Source organism: Meriones unguiculatus, chromosome 12, assembly GCF_030254825.1.
Source record: "Meriones unguiculatus strain TT.TT164.6M chromosome 12, Bangor_MerUng_6.1, whole genome shotgun sequence".
NCBI classification, from domain to species: Eukaryota; Metazoa; Chordata; class Mammalia; order Rodentia; family Muridae; genus Meriones; species Meriones unguiculatus.
The window spans coordinates 25,172,638-25,194,610 of NC_083360.1; positions in this window are offsets into that span (position 1 = coordinate 25,172,638).

The following is a 21,973-nucleotide window of genomic DNA, read 5'->3' on the forward strand; positions in this document are numbered from 1 at the left end:
CTAATGGACATAAAAGATGTCTATTAACAAGGAGATGAAGGAGTTCCTGTTGCAATAATAATGGGTGGCACTGATAACTCACTCTCATCTGTAGATGGATTACCCAAACTAAATATTAATGCAGAGACCTCAAAGTTAAACTACTACAGCAATCTGATGGTATAATGCATATACACGAATTACATATTCTGTCCCAGTCAACAGAAAAGTTATATACATTTACCACAACAGCCCATAGAAACCTCTCTAAAAGAGATTCTAGACCACAAATCAACTCACTTTACAAAATAAAAGGAATCTGAACAATTTTTTATATTTTATCAGATTATATTACAATAACATAAAATTCCTAATGAGAAAACCCACAAAAACTGTGCACAAAATGTCAAAATAAATCCAAGACCTTGCTTTAAGACATGGACGTTTGAAACTTAAATAAATAAATACTTCAAGGGACTGGGTATGTAGTTTTGTGGTAGCATGCTTGCCTAGGATGCACAGGGCACTTAATTCAATCTCCAGAACATACAAAAGAAAAACAAGCACCAACACAAAATTTTACTTCAAGAATCAGGAATAGGCAGGACCCCCAATAGCACAGGACATAATCCCATGACTTGACAAATGAGATTACATAAAATTATGATGCTTCTTCTGCACAGCAAAGGAAACAATCCCCCCAAAAGACAGCCACTGAAGAATAAGGGAAACAATCTTTGCCAACTACATGTCAGACAGGGGATTAATATCCAAGATATATGAAGAGCTACAAAAATTAAGCACCAAACCAAGTTATCCAATCAATATATGAACCAATGAACTGAGCACACATTTCTGACAAGAAGAAATACTAATGGTCAGTAAATACATAAAAAGATGTTCAGCAATTTTAGCCAGCAGGAAAATTCAAATAAAACTGTTTGGAGATAAAGAAAATGTGACACATACACATGAGATTTTGCTCACCTATAAGAAAAAGAGATCATGACATTAGCAGGAAAACTGATGGAATCAGAAATAATTATGTTCAGTTACATAAGCTTGACTGAGAAAGAGAAACATTTTCTCTCACACGTGGAATGTAAATTTAAAATTAGATGTATGGGGTAAATGGGTTAACCCATTAGCTCAGTGGTTAAAAGCACTGACTTGTTTTTCCAGGGGATGTAAATTCAGTTCCCCACACCCACGTGGCTCATGGCTCATGGCAGCTTCCAACATCTGAGACTCCAGCACCAGGGTATCTCTTGCTCTCTTTTGGCCTGTATTGCACAGATATGGGGCACACAGCTACAGGCAGACAAAACACCTATATGCATAATTTAATAAAATTAAAGGTATGTATATACAATGTGTACATGTATAAAAAAAGTAAAGAGACTCAATTTTTATCTTTGTGTACTACAGGGTTCAACTGGAGAATAAAGCTCTAAAGACAAAACAGATATCACCTCTGTTCTGGTCAGTGGGTTGTCCATCCAGGAAGAGGGCGGCCAGACAAGAATTTCATCAAGCAAAGCAAAAGACTGGGTTCCAGTGCATGGTTGATCCCTAAGAAGAAAATTGAGGTTCGGCCTGCTGTCCTCAGTTGATTCTTCCAATTAGCTAGACTAGAAGGCAGATTTCTACACTACAGCAGTTGTCCATGGATACACTGAGGTGATATCCATTGTGAGGAAACAAAGTGATGGATCTCCTGGATAAATCCATGCAACATTGTATACACATCAAGGCAACACATCATATCTCATAATGCAAAAAGTTATGTTGATCAACCAAAATAATATTAGCAAGGATCCAAAATTATTATAATTGGTCTGGAGAAATAGGAAAGTATAAGTACTTGATTTGCAAGCATGAGGAAGAGAATTTTATCCTCCTGTATATAGAAGAGAGCTGGACACATTGTATATGACTTTAACGGCAGTATTCATAGGCAGAAAATAAACAAGGTATGAGAGACAGTATCTTCCAGAAATAAAGTAGGAAGTGACAAAGTTGGGTATCAAGTAACTCCTCTGGCTTCCAAAGTAGCACACACATAGGTGCACACACATACATACACATACATACACACATGAATAAATTTATATTTCAGGGTGAGCCACATCTCATCAACCCTCTGAGGGTTACAGGAGTTAGTCAATGCTTCTTTCTTTTCCCTAAGTCATAGCCTTTTTCTGTTCTGCCAAAAGAGACATGCGAAGCTGTCATGAAAGATGAAGATGTCATATCTTATGTGTTCTTGCATCTAGAATCTTACCAAGTGGGAATGTCCATCCCTCCAGCACAGCTTTAGTTAAGGTCAGGTGTGTTGTCTGTTCAACAGTGATTTCCTCAAAACGTCACATATTATGCATAAACAGTCTGTCAATATAAAGCCCAATTCAAGAGGGAAGGATTAAGGTTCATTGTAAATTTAATTACAATTTTAGTCATTTGCCTGAAGAATATATATCTATCAATGTACCTGTCAACTCCCAGAAAAAAATTGAGACACTTCACATTAGCAACAAAACAAATGCAGTTTATTTTGATGTTCTTGCTTTAAATCTCTAAACCTTGTATTTCTGCCAGGTGTGACAGCGCCTTTTATTTCAGCAATGAATACACAATGACACCACTTCTTAGAAATCTTAGACCAAAGAGAGAGCCATCTCCCCTGCTATCCATTTCTGCAAACAACAGCTCCTTCTCAAATTACCCCTCCTTTCCTCTCATTTCAGATATAGCCCATCCTGTTTTCCCAGGGTCTGAGGTTGGAAAGCTGCCTTCTTTTTACACAGTCTCAGGCTCTGTTTTTAGTGACAATCGTTCTGTGTCCTCTGAAGATGGCCATCTGTTCACCTTGGTGGATGTGAGTGTCTCATTACCTGTCAGCTTTCTAAGTTGGCTTCTCTATCTTGTTGGTGTCAGTCTCTTTTTGAGCCAGAGAAGGGATTTCACAGTCTCTCTCAGACCCTCAGGAGATATTTAGCATCATCATGTTTGGACATCATTCATCTTTTGTCTGTCAGTGGGCAACCCCTTCCTCACCAAACACATGTTTTTAATGAAAGTTAAATCAGAGAATGTTGACACCATTCCTAAGTTATTCACTGTGCCCCAAATATTACAGTGGGTAAATAACAACAACAACAACAACAATAATAATGTTGATGAAAAACCTGATTTTAAAAAAGTCCCATTACTTGCAACTCAAATTAAGTTTCGATAGACCATCAAGCAGGGCTAGTTATGCAGAGCAGACCAGCTTTTCTGGATTTGAATCGATTGCCCTTTTGGAAATAAGAAACAGGGTATAATCGCAAATCTCTGTGTGACCTTGGAAATCATAAACTAAATTCTTGCTCCTTCTTTTCCAAACTGGGAAAACATATTATAAAGTAATTAAGTCACTTATAACTCTAGTGTAAATTTCAGTTTAAAGCTAGTTTAACAGAGGTTAGAATTAAGTGTGGAAGCATCAAAGCAAGGGGACTGGCATTTATTGGAAATCTGCTTGATATAGGTAATTTTAATAATATGTATTCTTTTGGTTATCTTGTATTTGCTTATATGAAACTTTATTTATAACCAGACAGTGGGTCAGCTTTATCCACTTCAGATAAGAGCATTTAAGCATATGTGCTTTTAAAACATGTTTTTTTTTCATTTGTTTACTTAGCCACTTATTGTCAGGAAGAAAAGAGCTTGCATGCCAAAATGTGAATGTGGAAATCAGAGGACATCCTGTATGAGTCAGTTTAATTTTTTTCCTTCTAACATACGGATTGCAGGGATTGAACTTGAGTCATGTCTCGATGGCAAGAACTTTTATGTGCTGAGCCATCTTACTGGTCCTGAGCTTATATGTTTTTAAATGCTGTGTTGATAAAACAATTACTCTCTGGACACATTTTTAAGTGCACAATATTTGTTATCTGTAGGCTCAGGGTTGTTGAGAAATTTTCCATAAAACTTATGGATCATTTAAATTTTATAACTGAAACATATCAAACACCAACTCAGCTCAATGGTGCCACCCCTGGTCCTGGTAACTACTATATTCATATTTCTGAATGTGAATATATTATTTGTACATTGTATGTGTGTGTGACCATTCATTATTTTGACCCATTTACTTCACTCTTCAAGCCTTAGCCTTATTTTAGATACCAATGTTTTTCTTTTTTTTCTGCCCTCGTTTTTCCTTTTTTATTGTTATTTATAGAAATTTATTCAATTTGTATTCAATTTGTGGCCCCCTTCCTTGTCTCCTCCCAATCCTACCTTCCCTCCCTCTTCTCCCCCTATGCCCCTCCCCCAGTCCACTGATAGGAGAGGTCCTTCTGCCCTTCCATCTGACCCTAGCCTATCAAATCTCATCAGGACTGGTTGCATTGCCTTCCTCTGTGGACTGGCAAGGCTGTATCCCCCAGAGGGAGGTGATCAGAGAGCCTGCCATTGAGTTCATCCAGAGAAAATCCCTGCTCCCTTACTAGGAACCTGAAATGTTTTCTTTTTTTAAAGGAGAAGTTGTATTTTATTATACATAAATCACCACATTTTCTCTATCCATTCAGCCCTTGATGGGCACTTGCCTTACAATGTTTTCATACCCTGGTTGTTGTTAAGGCTATAATGAACATTGGAATTAATGTATACACTTGATATCTTATTTTCAATTATTTAAAAAAATATATAGAAGTGATATTACTGGATCATAAAATTGTTCTATTTTTCAAGTTTTAAAGAATCTTCATGCTGTTCTCCATATCTGCATTTTCTGCTGATCCATAGTGTAGACTCTACACTGTAGAACATCTTACCCGATAGCTGTTTAGACAAGCACAGAGAACTATGCAGTCAGATCCTTCGAAACTGTAAAACTCAAAGTACACAAAAGGGAAAATGCCAAGATTTGGGCTGGGCAACGGTTTCTTCATTACAGCACCAAAATCTCAAGTAACAAAAGCAAAGTGAGGAAGATTGTATTAAACTAATCACACCCAGAAACCTACAGCAGCTGAGGTTACCTTCATACAAGCAGCCCAGATCCTACTTCAGGAGAGATGTGGTAGATGATCTGCAGGCTTGACCCATTTTTCTGGATCTGTTTGCAGCTGATGATTGGTGGGAGAGGGAAAACCATTATTTGTTGAGGGCGTGGGCACTGGTAGGATTCCTGTATTCCAGGGGACAGGCTTATCTACATCCATGTAGGGATGGGCAGCATTGACTGAAGCTGGGTGGGTCACAACAAAGATATGGAGTCAGGAGAGAGATGGGTTGAAAGGGACATGAGGAAGCTGAAGGGAATTGGGAGGCGGTTATCATAGTACTTCATTGTATACACACATGAAATTCTCAGGAATAAAGGGAAATTTAAATTTGTAGGCATTTCAGGAGAAACAATCAGAGTAAAAAGACAACCCATGGAATGAAGAAAATACCTGTAAATAATATATATGACAAGGTTACTCCCCAGAATGTATAAGAACTATTTGTAATTCAGTAGCAAAACAAAAATCAATGTTGGTTATTTTTCTGAAGGATAGCTACATCATGAGGCAAAGGTTAGGGTGGATTATATTGATGAGGGAAGGGAAGGTTGGAAAAGTTAGGTTACAGATGTAAAATGCCTGTGCATGGAGTCAGAAATCAAGCTGAGTTTTCCTGACTGCAAAGTCCACTGACTCATGTCAGTGCACCGGCATAGACACACACGTGCAGACAGGAGGACCATAGTCTAATGAGTGTGAGGGTGTGGGAACATGTACTCTTACAACACGCTGCTGTGTATGTCACAGCCTCGAAGAATATCATATCATAAGCAAATCCCACTTTCCTTGGTATGCCCATTTCAGTTTTGTAGGCATAAAACTGGTTACTGGCATGAAACATAAAACTCTTGGTTGACAGCACTTCTCCCAAAAAGAAGGCTGAACAAATTAAATCTTCTTAGCTCCATTGGGTGCCTGAGGATTCAGGAATTCGGGAAATAAGAATCACAACTTTACAAGAGCAGAGGCTGCTGAGTAAGCCAGGTTGGAACTCTTAACAGTAGTTGGCTTGACACAGGGTAGCTATACAGTCCAGGATGGCTTCACATTTGCATTTTTGGTGTCTTAGTCTCTTAAGTGCTCTGATCACCTTGCCTAGTAAAATTGTCCCAATTAATGCTGGGAAATTTCTGGAGATGACACATATACCAGCATAAGAGATGAAACATTCATGGGTGCCAAAGGTTTTGGAGAGTCTTGTGCTTTTTTGAGTTTTGCGTAGAGCAGGCATATCAGAATTTTAGTGTCAACGTTAGTGACAAGTTCCTTCCTACTTGCAGCAAGGAAAGAAAAGCCTTCTAAACTCTTTCCGCTTCCCTCTCTTATCTATATGGTTTTTGCTGGTAAATAAGTTTGAAGATCATAGCCCGGCTCAACATAGGACTGACAGCTATCTTATGTAGAACACTTTTACAATCACACTCATAAACTTTATATAGTGGTAGATCATAGCCAGAATGTATTTTTTCCTTTTTAGATAACCTAGAACCCTGACAATGCAGCCACTTCTGATGAGAACTGATAGACTAAGATCAGAAAGAAGGAGAGGAGGACCTCCCCAATCAGTGGACATGGGGAAGGGCATGCATGCAGAAATGGGGGGGGAGGGTGGGACCGGGAGGGGAGGAGGGAGGGGCTTATGGGAGAATACAAAATGAATAAAGTGTAATTAATAAAGTTAAAAAAATGATAAAAAAGAAAAAAAAGTAATTTTATTTGTATATTTATTTATCACAATTTATTCACTTTGTATCCCCATTGCAGCCCCCTCCCTCATCTCTTCCTAGTCCCCCTCACCCTGCCTCATCTCCCCCATGCTCTTTCCCTAGTCCACTGATAGAGGAGGGCCTCCTCTCCTTCTATCTGGCCCTAGCTTAGCAGATCTCATGAACGCTGGCTGCATCATCTTCCTATATAGCCTGGCAAGACTGCAACCCCCAGGGAGAAGGTGATCAAAGAGCCAGCCACTGAGTTCATATCAGAGAAATCCCCTAATCCCCTTGCTAGGAAACCCACCTGGAAACTGAGCAGCCAATGGGCTTCTTCTGAACAGGGGTCTAGGTCCTCTTCATGCAGTGTCCTCAGGTGGAGTATAGGTCTCTGTAGGGCTGCCTGGACCCAGGTTTTTTGGCTCTTTTGGTTTCCGTGTGGAGTTCTTGTCCCCTCCAGGTTTCCCTATCTCCCTCTTCTTCCATAAGGATTCTAGCACTCTGGCCAAAGTTTGGCTATGAGTCTCAGTGTCTCCTTAGATACCTCGTTGGGTAGAGTCTTTCAGAGGTCCTCTGTGTGTGGAAGGCTCCTGTCCTGTTCCTTGTCTTTTCCTACTTCTGATGTCTATCCTGTTTGCCCTTCTGAATGAGGATTAAGCCTCTTCCCTAGGCTTCATGATGACAGATTTTAGTATGTTTACCCAATATTATATGGCTAATATCTACTTATATGGGTGTATATACCATATGTGTCTTTCTGTTTCTGGGTTGCCTCACTAAGGATGACCTTTTCTAGTTCCCACCATTTGCCTGCAAATTTCATGATTTCCTTGGCTTTATTTGCTGAGTAGTATTCCATTGTGTAAATGTACCACACTTTCTGTATCCATTCCTCTGTTGAGGGACATTCAGGTTGTTTCAGGTTTCTGGCTATTACAAATAAAGCTGCTACAAACATGGTTCAGCAAATGTCCTTATTGAATAGTGGGGTATCTTTTGGGTATATGCCCAGGAGTGGTATAGCTGGATTATGAGGTAGTACTATTCCTAATTGTCTGAAAAAACACCAGATTGATTTCCAAAGTACAAGGTTACATTCCCACCAGCAATGGAGAAGGGTTCCCTTTTCTCTATAACCTCTCCAGCATGTGTCATTCCTTGAGTTTATGATCTTAGGCACTCTGATGGGTATGATGTGGAATCTCAGGGTCATTTTGATTTGCACTGCCCTGATGACTAAGGAAGTTGAGCATTTCTTTAAGTGTTTCTCTGCCATTCGATATTCCTCTACTGAGAATTCTCTGTTTAGTTCTGTACCCCAGTTTTTAATTGGATTATTTGTTTTGTTGGTGTGTAACTTCTTCAGTTATTTATATTTTCTGGATATTAGCCCTCTGCCAGATATAGGTTTGGTAAAAATCTTTTCCCAGTCTGTAGGCTGTCGTTTTGTTTTGATGACAGTGTCCTTTGTTTACAGAAGCTATTCAGTTTCATGAGGTCCCATTTATTGATTGTTGCTCTTAGAGCCTGTGCTGTTGGTGTTCTGTTCAACAAGTTGTCTCTTGTGTCAATGAGGTCAAGGCTCTTCCCCACTTTTTCTTTTAACAGATTTAGTGTGTCTGGTTTTATTTCTTCTAGAATGTTCTTTATAGGATCTAGCTCAGGTGATAAATGGTCAGTTCCTTTCTGTCATCTTCTTACTTTATTCTGTGTTCTCTGTTTATCTCCTACTTCCTTTAGTTGAACTCAAATCTCTGTCTCAGGTTACACTTATCATGTAATACATCACAAACATAAAAAAATTGATAGCAAGATTTTTTAATAGGAGAGAGTATGAGGTACAGAAAAATAAAAAAAACTAAATGTAGAGGACTACATATTTATAAGGTATTAATCAGTGTCTTCCTCACTCCATTTTGGTCCACTCAGGCATGATGAACAAAAATAGTTAGCACATCAGTTTCTAAAATCTCATAAGCTAGAGGCTTATCAAGAGCATAAATTTATTTCTTAAAATTATGGAAGAAGCAAGCTCCAAATCTTGATGCTAACAGAACTGGTGTGCAGTACACACCTACTATCTGGCTTAGAGGCACATCACAAGTACTGTGTCTTCTTCATTTTGGGGAAATGAGCAAGGAAATTCCCCAGGATCTGTCTTGCAGGTGCTGGAGGACGCACATATACATGACTTTACTTGGAAAGGTGCATATGTGCACATGTGCTTGGGTGTATGTATGCTGGGAAAAGCTAGAGCACAATGCCAGCTGTCTTTTCTCAGGTGCTTTTGACCTGTTGTTTGAGACAGGAGCTTCCACTGGCCTGAAACCTCACTAAACTTGGTAGGACAGTTGGCTGGTAAGCTCCAGGGTCTTGCCTCTCTTGGCTGCACATCTTGCCATCACTAGAACTATACCACCTACATTTTTATATTAGTTCTATGAATCTGCACACAGCTTTCCATCTTCACAAGGCAAATGCTTTACTCAGGGAGCCATTTCCCACGTCCTTAGATCTCTTTTGAAAGGCTGCTGATGTCATCAAGAGGGCTTTGCTTAGAAGTCTAAGCACATTCAAAGGCCCCACCTCCAAATGCTATTAGCATTTAAATATACTAATTAGGGAGGGGAATGTTCAAATGTGAATCCAACAGGAAACAATGGGCTGTGGATTTAGTGTCTGAATTGTCTCCCAATTCATGCTAATGCCTTACCTCCAGTAACTATATTAACATGCAGGCACCTATAAGGAAACAAATTAGTAGAACAAGTTAGAGTCCTTATAGGAAGAGACACCACAGGGTCAATCCCTCTCAGAACACAGACACTAAGGAAAGACCATATGAGGACATGGAGAGGAAGCGACCATCTGTGATTCACAAACAGAGCCCTCACCGGAAACAGAATTGGCCAAAACTTTGATCCTGGACTTCCACCCTCCAGAACTGTGAGAAAATAAATTTCTACTGTTTAAGCCCCACAGTCTGTGGTATTTATTATGACATTTTGAGCAGGCAGATAGAGGATATGTGGTAACACATAGGCAGCTGTTATTATAAACAGCCTCACTTTGATGCCTATTTTTCCTAAGAGCTTCATAGGTTCTTCAGGAGAAAGCCAGAGGCAGAGAGAGAGAGAACATGGGGAAACTGCTAATGGGGTTTTCTTTGAGACTGGGAAGACAGCAAAGCTAGCCCTTCTCAGCTTGGGAGATCTCATTCTTGGGACTTGGATGCTTTAGCTTGTTATGAGATCCTAAGACAGAAGTGAACATAAGGTACAATGAGATTCATACCTGAGACCCAGTGAGAACTCCCATTCCCCAGTGGGCCCTTTAGTAATACCATAAGATGAGGCAGAAACTATAAGAAATGTTTAGCAGCATCCATAATTGAAGCCCTAATCTCTATTTATAAGCAAAAAATGTATCTTCCAGAAGATTTCAAGGCCTTTAGAGGAGCCCAGCTACCAAAAGATTAAACTCTTCCATAAGCCTGTGAGTAGAGGCTTAAGTGAGCATAATTTAATTAAAAATAAATCAATATGGTAGTTTTGAGACTGTGCTTGTTAAATAAGATGTATTCGGTATTGTGTCAAACCGGTGTGTAACATTTTCTAGAAGCAAATGATCAAAGAGGGACAAGGAATGAAAAGGACTTGCTATTTCAGCAGACAGCTTCTAACACTGTTGTGCCATTGACTATTCTTGACATTTTAGCACTGTGGGGAGATGTTCCACAATCAGGCCCATTTCATAGCATACTCTTAGCTCTTACTCTTTACCTCTTGCCCCAAATCTGGATTTAATGTATAATGATAACTACAGTATGGAGAGAAGATGGATGATGTAACTCTATAAGCTAGATGAGATTCCTGCATGAAAAACATTTTCCATATGACCATGACTCTCATAAGGATACACACAGCATCTGCTACCTGTCACCAAGGACAACCCAAACTTTCTGAATGATTGGCCAGCAGGATTTGAATCTGATGATGGGCAGATAAGCTACCAACATGGGATGGGATAAGCTGCTCAGATTACTGAGCTGTCCTTTTTGACAGAAATTTATAATCCTTGTGTCCAGGATGTGTTACTAAGATAAGATGCTGGGGTAGTACGGCCATTGAACATCAAAGACAGACATGGTTAGAAGTAGAAAACCTGAGAATCTAGAGGGATACCCTGAGTCAAGTCCTGGTATTTTAGCTACACAAGTAGTTAAGATGAAGGCTTAGATTGTAAAATGTTTGTCAGAAATAACTAACCATGGCAGGTAAAAGCAATTCATTAGTAGTTAAGAAAAGATACTGAATGGTGGCATAAGTAATATTGATGACAAGAGCTTAGCTCCTTCAAAATAACTAAACCAATAGGAAATATTCATACCATGCTGGTTAGTTTATTGTCAAATAACAAGCTAGTCTCATCTAGGAAGAAGGAAATAACTTGAGAAAATACCTACATCAGATTGGCCTGTAAGAAATCTGTAGTCCATTTTCTTGATTAATGATTGATATGGAATAGTTTTGCCCACTGTAGGTGGTGTCACTTGTGACAAGACATTCCTGGTGATGTAAGGAAGGAGGGTGAGCAAATTATTTGTATGTATTCACTTATAAGTGGATATTGGCCATATAATACTGAACAACCATACTAAAATCCACAGATCCAAAGAAGCTAAGTAACAAGAAGGGCCCAAGAGATGATGCTAGAATCTCACTCAGAAGGGGAAAGAAAACAGACATAGAAGTAGATGAAGAGAGGGAACAGGGAGGGGGATGGTGTGGGGAGGAAATGGGGGTGAGGATTAGGTGCAGGGAGAGTCAGGGTGGGAGATGAGAAAGCTGGGAGAGAGAAGGGCAACAGATGGTGGGGAGCATTTCTGGGACAAGCTGGAGACCAGCATCAAGGTAGGCTCCTGGGAGGATATGGAGATGGCTTTGAGACTTCCAGCAGCAGGCATCATGGCGACTGCAGTGGCCACCCCCCAGCCAGGCAGGATTTCTAGTCAAAGGAGAAGACACCAACCCACCTACAAAACCTTCAACCCATATTTTACCCTGCCTGCAAGATGTTCACGGATAAAGATGGAGCAAAGATTGAGGGAATGACCAACCAATGACTGGCCCAACCTGAGACCAACTTTGTGGACGTGAGCCAACTCCTGACTCTATAGATGATACTCTAACTACAGACAGGAGCCTAGCATATCTCTTCTCTGAGAGGCTCCACCCAGCAGTGAATCGAAAAAGATTTTGAGACCCACAGCCAACATTAGGTGGATCTCAGGAGTCTTGTGGAAGACAGGGCTGGGGGACAGGGAGTATGAGAAATGGGGTATTGAGGGACCTGGAGGAGACAAGAACTCACTAACAGAGGCAACTAACCTAGGCCCATCGTGACTTAGGGAGAATGAAGCACCAACCAAAAAGGATGCATACACTGTATCTAGGCCCCCTACACATATGTAGCTGATGGGCAGCTTGGTCTTTATGTGGGTCCCTTAGCAAATGGAGTAGGGGCATTCTCTAATATGGACTCTGTCACATGATTTTTGATCATTTTCCCCTAGCTGGGCTCCCTTGTCTGGCCACAGTGGAAGATGATGCACTTAGTCTCGAAACAACTTGACATGCCTAGGTGGTTTGGGGGAGTGGGAGCTCTGCTTTTCTGAGGAGAAAGGGAAGGGAAAGAGAGTGGGAGGATAGGACAAGGAGGAGTGGAGGGAGGGGGTTTCAATTGGGATGCAATGTGAATAAATAAATAAATTTTAAAAATCATAAAAAAATAAAGTTAGGATTCAATATCAAAAGAGAAAATCAGAACCCAGCATTCTTCACTGGTCTCTGCTTTAGTTCCTGTCTCCAAGTTCCTGCCACCAAGCTTTAGTTCTGGCTTCCCTTGATATACATACAACTATACACTATACCTTGATAGACTATACACTATAAGATTAACTGAATTTTTTCTTATCTGAGTTGCTTTTGGTCATAATGTTTTTCTAAGCACTCGAAAGCAAACTAGGACCCATATACTATGCTAACTATTGACAGAAATTGATTCTAAAATCTTCCGTATTGAGTCCATCTAATTCTGAGGCTAACTCTATATAATAAGTACTCTTCTATTCTCGTTTTACCAAATAGGGTATTGAGGCATGCAGAGTTAAATGATTTATCCAAGGGAGTTATATCTTGATTATATCTGTCAGTGAGAGAGCAAGTGTTTATATCTGGCAATCTGTCACTAGGATTCTCTATTATATGGTTGAGTTGTGCTAGTTTTCTAATTGTGTCTTAAGTAGCCATTCTTCTTCCTCTGACTCTTGTTCCTTCTGGATGCATTTTGATTATTTGTCCAGTCATGTTTCCAGGAGTTATCGGTGACAAACTTACAGGAGCAAAACACATATCTGAACTCAGAATGCGACTGTAAAGATGATGAAAAGAATCAATGACCTCAAACCCCTCATGGGTATAACAAGAACTAAATGAATACTTCTTGGGTGGGTGAGGGTTAATTTTATGAATCAGCTTCAATAGGACATCTGTTCCAACATTTGGCCAAACATTACTTCTTTCATTTATATGAAGGTATTTATAGATTAAACTTATATTAAAGCCAATAGATATTTACCAAATTTGCCATGCAGAATGTGGTGAGCCTCATCCAATCATATAAGGTCTAGCTAGGACAAACTACTGGCTCAGAATAAAGATTGAAGGCATGATACTGCTGATTTGAAAACTCAGCCTTTGAGAGGCAAAGGCAATATAACAAAGAGGCCAATATCACTCTCGGACTCATATGAACTTAGAAGCCATCTCAGGTCACACAAGAACTCAGTCTTGAGTAAAGAAAACAAAGTGAAAAACAGCTCTGATTTTATTTTTCTATGCACAGAATACTTTGGGCCTTAAATAATATATCTCTTCCTAGCCTGCTAGTTTGCCTTACCAATCTTAAACTCAACAAGTATCCTATAATCATGTTACGTACTATTTACAACTCCCCTTGCCTTTCCTCTTTTTGTCACTCTAACTCAGAGTTACATAGTGTTTTCCTATACAAAACAGTATGGATAAGACACTTGGAGGATGTAGCTCTCCCTCTGTCTCTCTGTCTCGTATGAGCATTCACTACAGTAGCTCTCTATCTCAAGCACAGCTCCATAACCCGGATTATCATTAAGTGGCTCCCTTACCTGCTGGTGCATATGCAGAAAATAAAAGTTATTGTGGGATAAAGATGTTTGATTCAAAGGCAATGCCAGAACTCTTTAACATCTTGATAGTGCTGAAAAAAGCAATAGTCTTCCCATCTTCTCAAAGATGTTTAGGAACTCAGAGCTGTGCCTGCTACTCTGCTCTGTGTGGACTTTAGGTCTTATTCTCTGGGGCATGTTAGAGTCCCTAAAGCCCAGAAGTTGAACACAGTCAATCAGATAACTTCTATTGATGCTCCTGAAATTTTTCTCATCCTGAAATTCACCCCTGACACAACGAAGACTGATGGGGAGAGTGAAAGAACAAACAAGGAAATGAGGTGCTTGGAAAACAAGTCCCCAAACAGCTTTAAGAATGGAATGGAGGCCGTAAACACTTGTCATCTATGACAGAACATAGAAAAGCTTCCTGAGAATTTTTCAGTAGGTGACTGACCTTAAATAAAGAGGAACCAGTGTCTTCAAGGTTGGAATGACCTTGATTTCAGGAGGTTGATAAAATAACAGTGGGAAGGAAAGGGAAGAAAACAACAGAGAAGGATATGAGAAAGTTGAGATTCATCTTTGCACAAAATTTCAAAGAAGGAGGAGGACTAAAGAGGCATCACTCTCTCCCTCATACCCTTAGCTTTCAGTTCTTCAAGAGGCACCTTGAGCACACTTCCACACCAATGTGAGACATTAAAGACAACAGTAGTTGATGGAATAGTGTCTTTAAGAGCGTCAGAGGAGATGGCCTTGAAGCAGAACTAGAGCAGGCACAAGCCAAGCACTTCACATAGCTCTGTGGTGCTCACAAGTTGCCATGCATCTACAATCTCCTGTCAGTCAGTTATCAAACGCTGGAGGAGGAACATAGGAGTCTGTAGCTGACAGTGTTGATGCCATATCTAGATCCTCTCAAATTCTTTCTATATTTATTTGGTGTTTTTTTATTAATGTGTATGTTTCCTTAGCAACTCTCAATGTGCTCCAAGTCATCGTGGCTCATAGCACAGATACATAACGCTTTTCCAGAAAAACTATGCTCAAGCTCCCTGATGGCATAGGCTACAGGAAAAATCTAGGAACTCATTCACTTAACCAAGTACAGGTAGATGCCAGAGTATCTAGGATCCACTCTAGTGCCTTGGCAGAAAGAAGTTAAAGGTCCATTTCACACTTAATGGCTCTTCTCTGAGAGAAAGTTGAGGCCAACCTACTAAGAGACTTTCCTTGAGGTCTGGGTCTTTTTTGATTCCCACCTCCTTTTTCATGTATGGTGGTTTGAGTAGGGATAAGCCCCATAGCTTCATGTGTTTGAATGCTTGGTCCACAGGGAGTGGCACTATTTGGAGGAATAGTGCCTTGTTAGAATAGATATGGCCTTGTTAAAGGAAGTGTGCCAAATGTAGGGGTGGGCTTTGAAGTCATATGTGCTACGCTAGGCCTAGCATGGCACACAGTCTCCTTCTTCTGCCTTTGGATCAAGATACAGAACTTTCAGCTCCATCTCCAGCACCATGTCTGCCTGCGAGGTGCCATGCTTCTTGCTATGATGATAATAAACTAAACCTCTAAAACTGTAAGCCAGTGCCAATTAAATGTTTTTCTTTATAAGAGTTGCCATGATTATAGTCTCTTCACAGCAATAAAAACCCCAACTAGGACACCAACTTTCTTTCATTTCTACAATTCTTTGTAGCAGATCTTCCTCCATAAATGACTTGCAAGTACATCTTCACTTCAGGGTAAATTTCTGAGGATCCTGCCCAAATTATATACTTTTGTTATAAACTTGATTAAGTCAATAAGAGGAAATGTCACAGAAGAAACCAACAGGGTCCAGAGAACAAAGATAGAAAGTTTGCAAGAGAAAGACGATGACATCTCTGGTAAAGGTAAAGGTGCAATAAATATGTTCAAGGATATTGTGTTCTGATGAGAAACTCAGCCATGGCAGTGAAGTACATTCTTCAGAAGTCTTTTGAGTGGAGGTATGAGATTAGATTGGAAAAAGTTAGAGAAGTATCTTCTCAGTCTGTCTCTGTCCTCCAGCTCCACAGCACAGGAGCAGGTCTGGTTCTGCCATCTAGAAACCTCTTGCTGAAAAACCTCATATTCCTGCCAATTGTTGTGATCCTCTTGTATTCCCCAGTCTCAAACCCTTGCAAAAGATCAGGGTCTGTCAGACATGGGCTTCATAGAAGTGGTAGCTAAATGTCTCAGAGATAAAAAACAAACAAAAAAACAAACAAACAAAAAAAAAAAAACACTTTATTCCCCTAGGATGACAAGCATGCTGAAACTCTAATTGGTCATTTTCTATGCAGAGTAAACGGACAGGTGAGAGGATACCCAGACCCATTCAAAAAGGCAAGATGGAGGCAAGATCAATGTTCCACAGTAGTCCCATGGCACAGGCTAATTGTGGTCCAAGAGACAAAACATGTGCCCATGCTAATGTCTTTGAACTTTAACTATTAAGATACAGTGAGTAAATGTATGTTTTCATAAGAATTATTTTTGTTTTTTGTTTTTTTTCGGTTTCTTTGTTTTGTTTTTCTCACATAATGGTGCATTTGTAAGGGTTTCACAGCTGTGGTCCGTGTGCATTATGTAATGGTGAAATCAGAACGACTAGGATGTCTGTTACTTCCAGTATTTGTCACCTCCGCAATGAGGACATTCAACATCTTCCCTTTTACCTAGTTTGAAGAAGAATGTTTTGAATTCTGGGCAGATGATGACAGCAGCAACAAGAAAGGCTAAGGGGAAGCCATCCCTCCACCTGTTAGCAACTGGGCTGGGAACTCACACTTGGGTCTATTTCTGCTGAAACAAGTAAAAACAGTTCACTACATGCCTGTATGTCTAAGTGATCAAGCCAACTATGTCCCCTGAAGGCATTTATAAATAGTTTTTTTTTATATCAGTAACTGTAAATTGTCCCTTGAGAGTGACATATATTTATGTGATGTCTTCCCCCCTTCCCCATTACTTTGCTATCTTCTCTGGAAACTCTCTTGCAGAACTAACAATTAGCATACAATTAAATATAAAAGCAATCAACCCAGAAAGATGCCTCCTATAATTTCCAACAATCCTGCCTGGTCCCTGAATCATTCATTGTTTGATAACTCGAGCCCAGGTAGAAAAACATTCAATTATGAGTGGTTCCAATATTGAAAGCAGGCCTGGATACAAAAAAAAAAAATCAAATAAATGAGGCTGTCTCATTCCTTAGCAGCCTACAGAGATGGGGGACCAACAAGTATGAAAATATGCACATTGACCTGAAGTCCAAGGGAGCCACTAATGAAGGCAATCTGGCCAAGCGACTTTGTAAAGAACACAGACAAGCTCCTTTTTGCAACTCTCTTTGCTTTGTTATTAAAATATTTCCTTAGGAGAGAAATTCTATATTTCCAGAGCAGGTTAGTGGGGCCAATATAATTCCAAAGGTAATGCTAGTCATTTGGAAAACGAGGCAGCCTGGAGCTGTTTGTTGAAGTTTACTCTGTGCCAAGCCTTTCAGGAATATTTTTCATAATTCTCACAATAATTGCACCAGGGCAATCATTGTCCTCATTATATATTTGCAAAACAGTGATTCAGAGCATCCATTAGAAATTTATTATGATGGGTCAGTCAGGATAGAAAGAGAAAAGAGACATGGTTTTTAGATATTCCTGGAGAAGCACATAAAATTTGAAAGATGGTACTCACTTTTAAGTTTTAGAGATAAAAAAAATGCTGTTCAATATAAATAGACTCAACCAAAACTGGGCTGTTTCCCATCCTTATCATCGAAGAAGCTACTCCATCTATGCTCTGAGCCAGGGTTCATCCAGATGCACAGGTACCCCAGTGGGACTCCAGTTCCAGAAAGAGTTTGAAAAAGGCAATCTTAGGCTATTTCAAGCTTATTACATAGGAGGAGGCTTAGAGGTAGCTGAGAAACCACATTGTTACAAGGTTACAAAGACAGAAATATATTCATCAGTTAGCTAAACAATTAGATGGGCATCCATTTACTATTTATTGAGCAACAACATGGGCCAACTAGTTACTAGGTAAGGAAGTGCATTGTTGAACACAACTGAGTCTATGGCACAGTTGCAGGTTGGGGGAAGGGAAAGCAGAAGACGTGGAATCAGGTTGGAGAGGTGACTCAGTTCAAAGTGATAACACACTTCTCAGCACCCACAACCAGTTACTCTAGCTCAAGGGGCCCCAACACCATCTTCTGGACTGTGCAGACAACACACACCCTGACACACATACACACATACTCAAGCCCAGTTGTCTTTTAAAAGTAAATGTGTAATATATGATAACAACGGTGAGCAAGTAGCAGCAGGCAGGGCAGGAGAAAACACAGCGAGAATGAGGGTGGGGTCTGTAGGAAGGAAACATGGATTGCAGAAGTGGTGTTTGAGCTGAGAGCTGAGTGACATGAGGGTTCCATTAAAGAATGGGCTGAGGAGGAAACAAGTCAGGTGCATTTAGGAGCATCAGAGAAACAATGGGAGGGAAAGTGTCTCCTAAGCAGCAGCCGGATACAGGCCCTGCACAAATCTGTGATTGTAGTAAGGTTTTTAAGTAACAAACCAACTAATAACAAATAGTAATGGTGATGCCTCCATGCAGGCAATATTCTAAACCCTCCTTCAGCCTGACTGAATTCTTAAAACAATGCCCCTCCCACCCCCCACCCCCCACAGATGTGGGGATAGAACCACTCCAATGGTCTACTGTTGGCGAACAGAAGAAACTATATGTGAACATGGATAGAGTCCCCTGGATCTGTTCTCATGATAACTACACTATGATGCCACTTCATGCACTTATAGCAATAAGACAGGGTCCCAGAAAAGCATGTGAGGCTACTTAATCTTATGTTGCTTAAGATTTTATAATCAGCCATAGGTGTACTTTATCCATCATCATGCCCGTTGGGCTGCCAAGGGATTAATTTGCTAACTACTGCAGTAATGCCAATCAATAATAACTTTCTGAGGAAATATAATTCCAAGATATAATAATTTCAGCCAGTCTTCCATGGTGTTCTCTGAGGACCAATGGTTAGTGATGTGTTCCTAGGCAGGGGTTTGTCCATATTACAATGAGTGCTGTTCGAAGGAGGAATGGAATGCCTGGTAGCTGCTTACTACTCAAGCTACCATGAAATAAGCAGTGTATATACTCCAGCAAGGAAAAAGCACAGAGCCAATGCTTTAGGGAACATAGGCTTTGTCCATGCTTCTGTTGTTAACCTTATATTTTAGAGATTATTCTCTCCTCACCCGTTTCTGCTTTCTTCCCAACAGGGTGGTGATGAGGACACTTGTCTTAAAGGACTTGGTGGAGTAATTTTAGCTTTCTTTATCATTACTGAGACCAGCCAGAAGCTTAAAAATGTCATGTCACTATTCTTGTAGGTGCACTGGAATGATATTGAGAGCTTAGAATGTCTGGATATTGTAGAAAGAGCAGAAGCCAACTGTGAGCACTGAGATCAAGACTAGAGTCACAGGCAGGTTGAAAGCTTCAAACTAAGTCAAAATCAGAGTCAGAGCAGGTCTGTAAAGGACCAGAGCACAGAGCGATAGTCACAAAACCCATTCCATTTGCTAGGTGGAGGGAGGAGTAGAGCATGTCCCTGGGCTGTCTTCAAAGCTTCCCAGTAACTGGTGAACCACACAAAGCCATTCATTTATTCATGCATTTTTTACTTTTATAACTTTCTTTCATTTAGTCAACAAAGACACATGTGTCTCAAGACAGTGACAAAGCTATTCTAGTTACTGGGAATAGGACAAAGGACAGAATCTTTCCTCTGAATGACGTCATGCCACCTCGGGGGCAAAGACAACAAGAGTAAAGAGAATAGAATTAAACAATGATACATTGTATTATGGTAAGCACTACAAAAATAGAATTTAGAAGTTACTTTATAAGTAACCTGTAATCATTTCAGGTGAAGTAGTCAAAAAAGCCTCTTCTCACCCTGTTTTTATTTTTTTGGTTCCTTTTATTTTACTTTTTTAATAAAACAACTTTATCTTGAAAGTTTCAAACTGCAGAAAATGAAAGCATATAATATATGTACGTATACCACCCACACAGGCCCAACAATTGTTCACATTTTTACTGAACCATTTAAAGGAAAGCTGTGAGAATTGTGGAGCTTCCTCCATAAATATTTTAGTATTTAGCTCATAAAAGTAAAATGCCTCTGCCCACCTCAATATCATTATCATAAGTAAGAAGTATAATATTTAGGCAGTTACATCAGATAGTAATAGATTTTAGACTTTGTGGGCCAAGATATAAACTTGAGGAACTTAGGCACCCATAAACTAAAATGAAAACCAAAATAGTTTGTTTGTGTTCGTGATATTAAAAATATGATTGAATGTATTATTTGTAATATGATTTTTCATTTTTTTTCACATTTGTTTTCTATGTAGGCATGTGCATACACATTTCTGCATGTGTTTGAATGTGGGGGCTGAAGGTTGATATCAGGAATAGTCCTTGCTTGTTCATTTACCTCACCTGCCAAGGAAAGACCTCTCGGTTAAACCTCAGAGCTTGCCAATACGGTTAGCCTTGCTTGCTAGCTTTCTCTATGGATGCCCTGTCTTAGCCTTCCAGGGCTGGAATTGTAGGCAGAGCACAACACCCTTCTGACATTCATGATGATTTCTGGAGATCTGAGTCCTTACATTTGCAGAACAAGTACCATTTCCCTAGCTCTCAAATGTTCATCTATGGATACTAGTCTATGGCAAAGCTTTACATATTTCATATATTTAAAAATTACAGCTAATCTCACCCACATGTAAGTGTATTCATCATTTGGAAGTCATTTACAGAATGTTATTGGATTCACTTCTTCACTTGAGTTTAGGACATTGTTACTTTACATATTAATTTATTTCAATTGAAGTTTCAGGGGAGCTCCTGGATTATACATTTAAATAGGATTTTAAATACAGAACTTTCCTTTCTGATTGCACCATGCTCTGAAAAGCATTGCAAGAACTGCAATCTGTGCTTAGGAAATTTATCTCCAAGTCAATTTTTTTTAAACAAATATTGTGCCTTGCTTTAATTTCTTAAACCAGAGGAAACAGTTAAGCCTGTTAACACCACCTGTGATTGAAATAGTATTAGCTGTCCTTCAAGAAGCTTTTACCCAGTGTAATTTCTGTATATCACCATTCCATGCTATACTTGTATGTTCAATTCATTAAAATGTTACCAAAGTCTTTGTAAAATACAGTTTCAAAATTCAGTCACTGGTACACACTATCAGGCAAGTATTCACTTTATACTCAGAATCATTTTAACCTTGATGTTGAGTTTGAAACACATATAATAAAATTTTAATGGTAGGAAAACTCAGGATATTAACCTTGTACTGATGGAAAATACAACAGGCCTGACAGTGACTGTTCATTCTGTAAGAGGGAAGAGCATCAGGTCAGGAGCGTGAGGCAGGAGCAGGGATTTTCCATAAAGTGCATACTGACAAACAACTCACTGTCATTTCATACTTTGTCCAGATGTTTGTCCAGATAGACTGTCCCTTTGCTACTTGTATGTGTCCATCGGGCATAGCAAATGTTAGCAGATTCCTTCTGGTGACACAGAATTGCTGCATCGACTCCTTCTTGGGATGCATTTCCACAGGCAACCTTTTCTGACAAAAGGCAGAGACTGGTTCTTCAGTGTTTAATCTAACCTAAGGAATTCAAATGATGACTCGTAGGCAGTGGTGACAGACAGATTGACAAAACGAAAGGTCCTCCTGAATGTACGTAGCTGAGTCTTTTTATTAAAGAGAATTTAGTTTTAGTGATGTGTATGCCTGCAGAGGCCACAGGGGGTTGCATGCCCTGGACTTAGAATTCCAGGCAGATGTGTATAGAGAAACATCTCTCTTAGCCTGTTTTTCTCCAGTACATAGTGTGACCTTAGGTGTGGTCTTTCTCTTGATG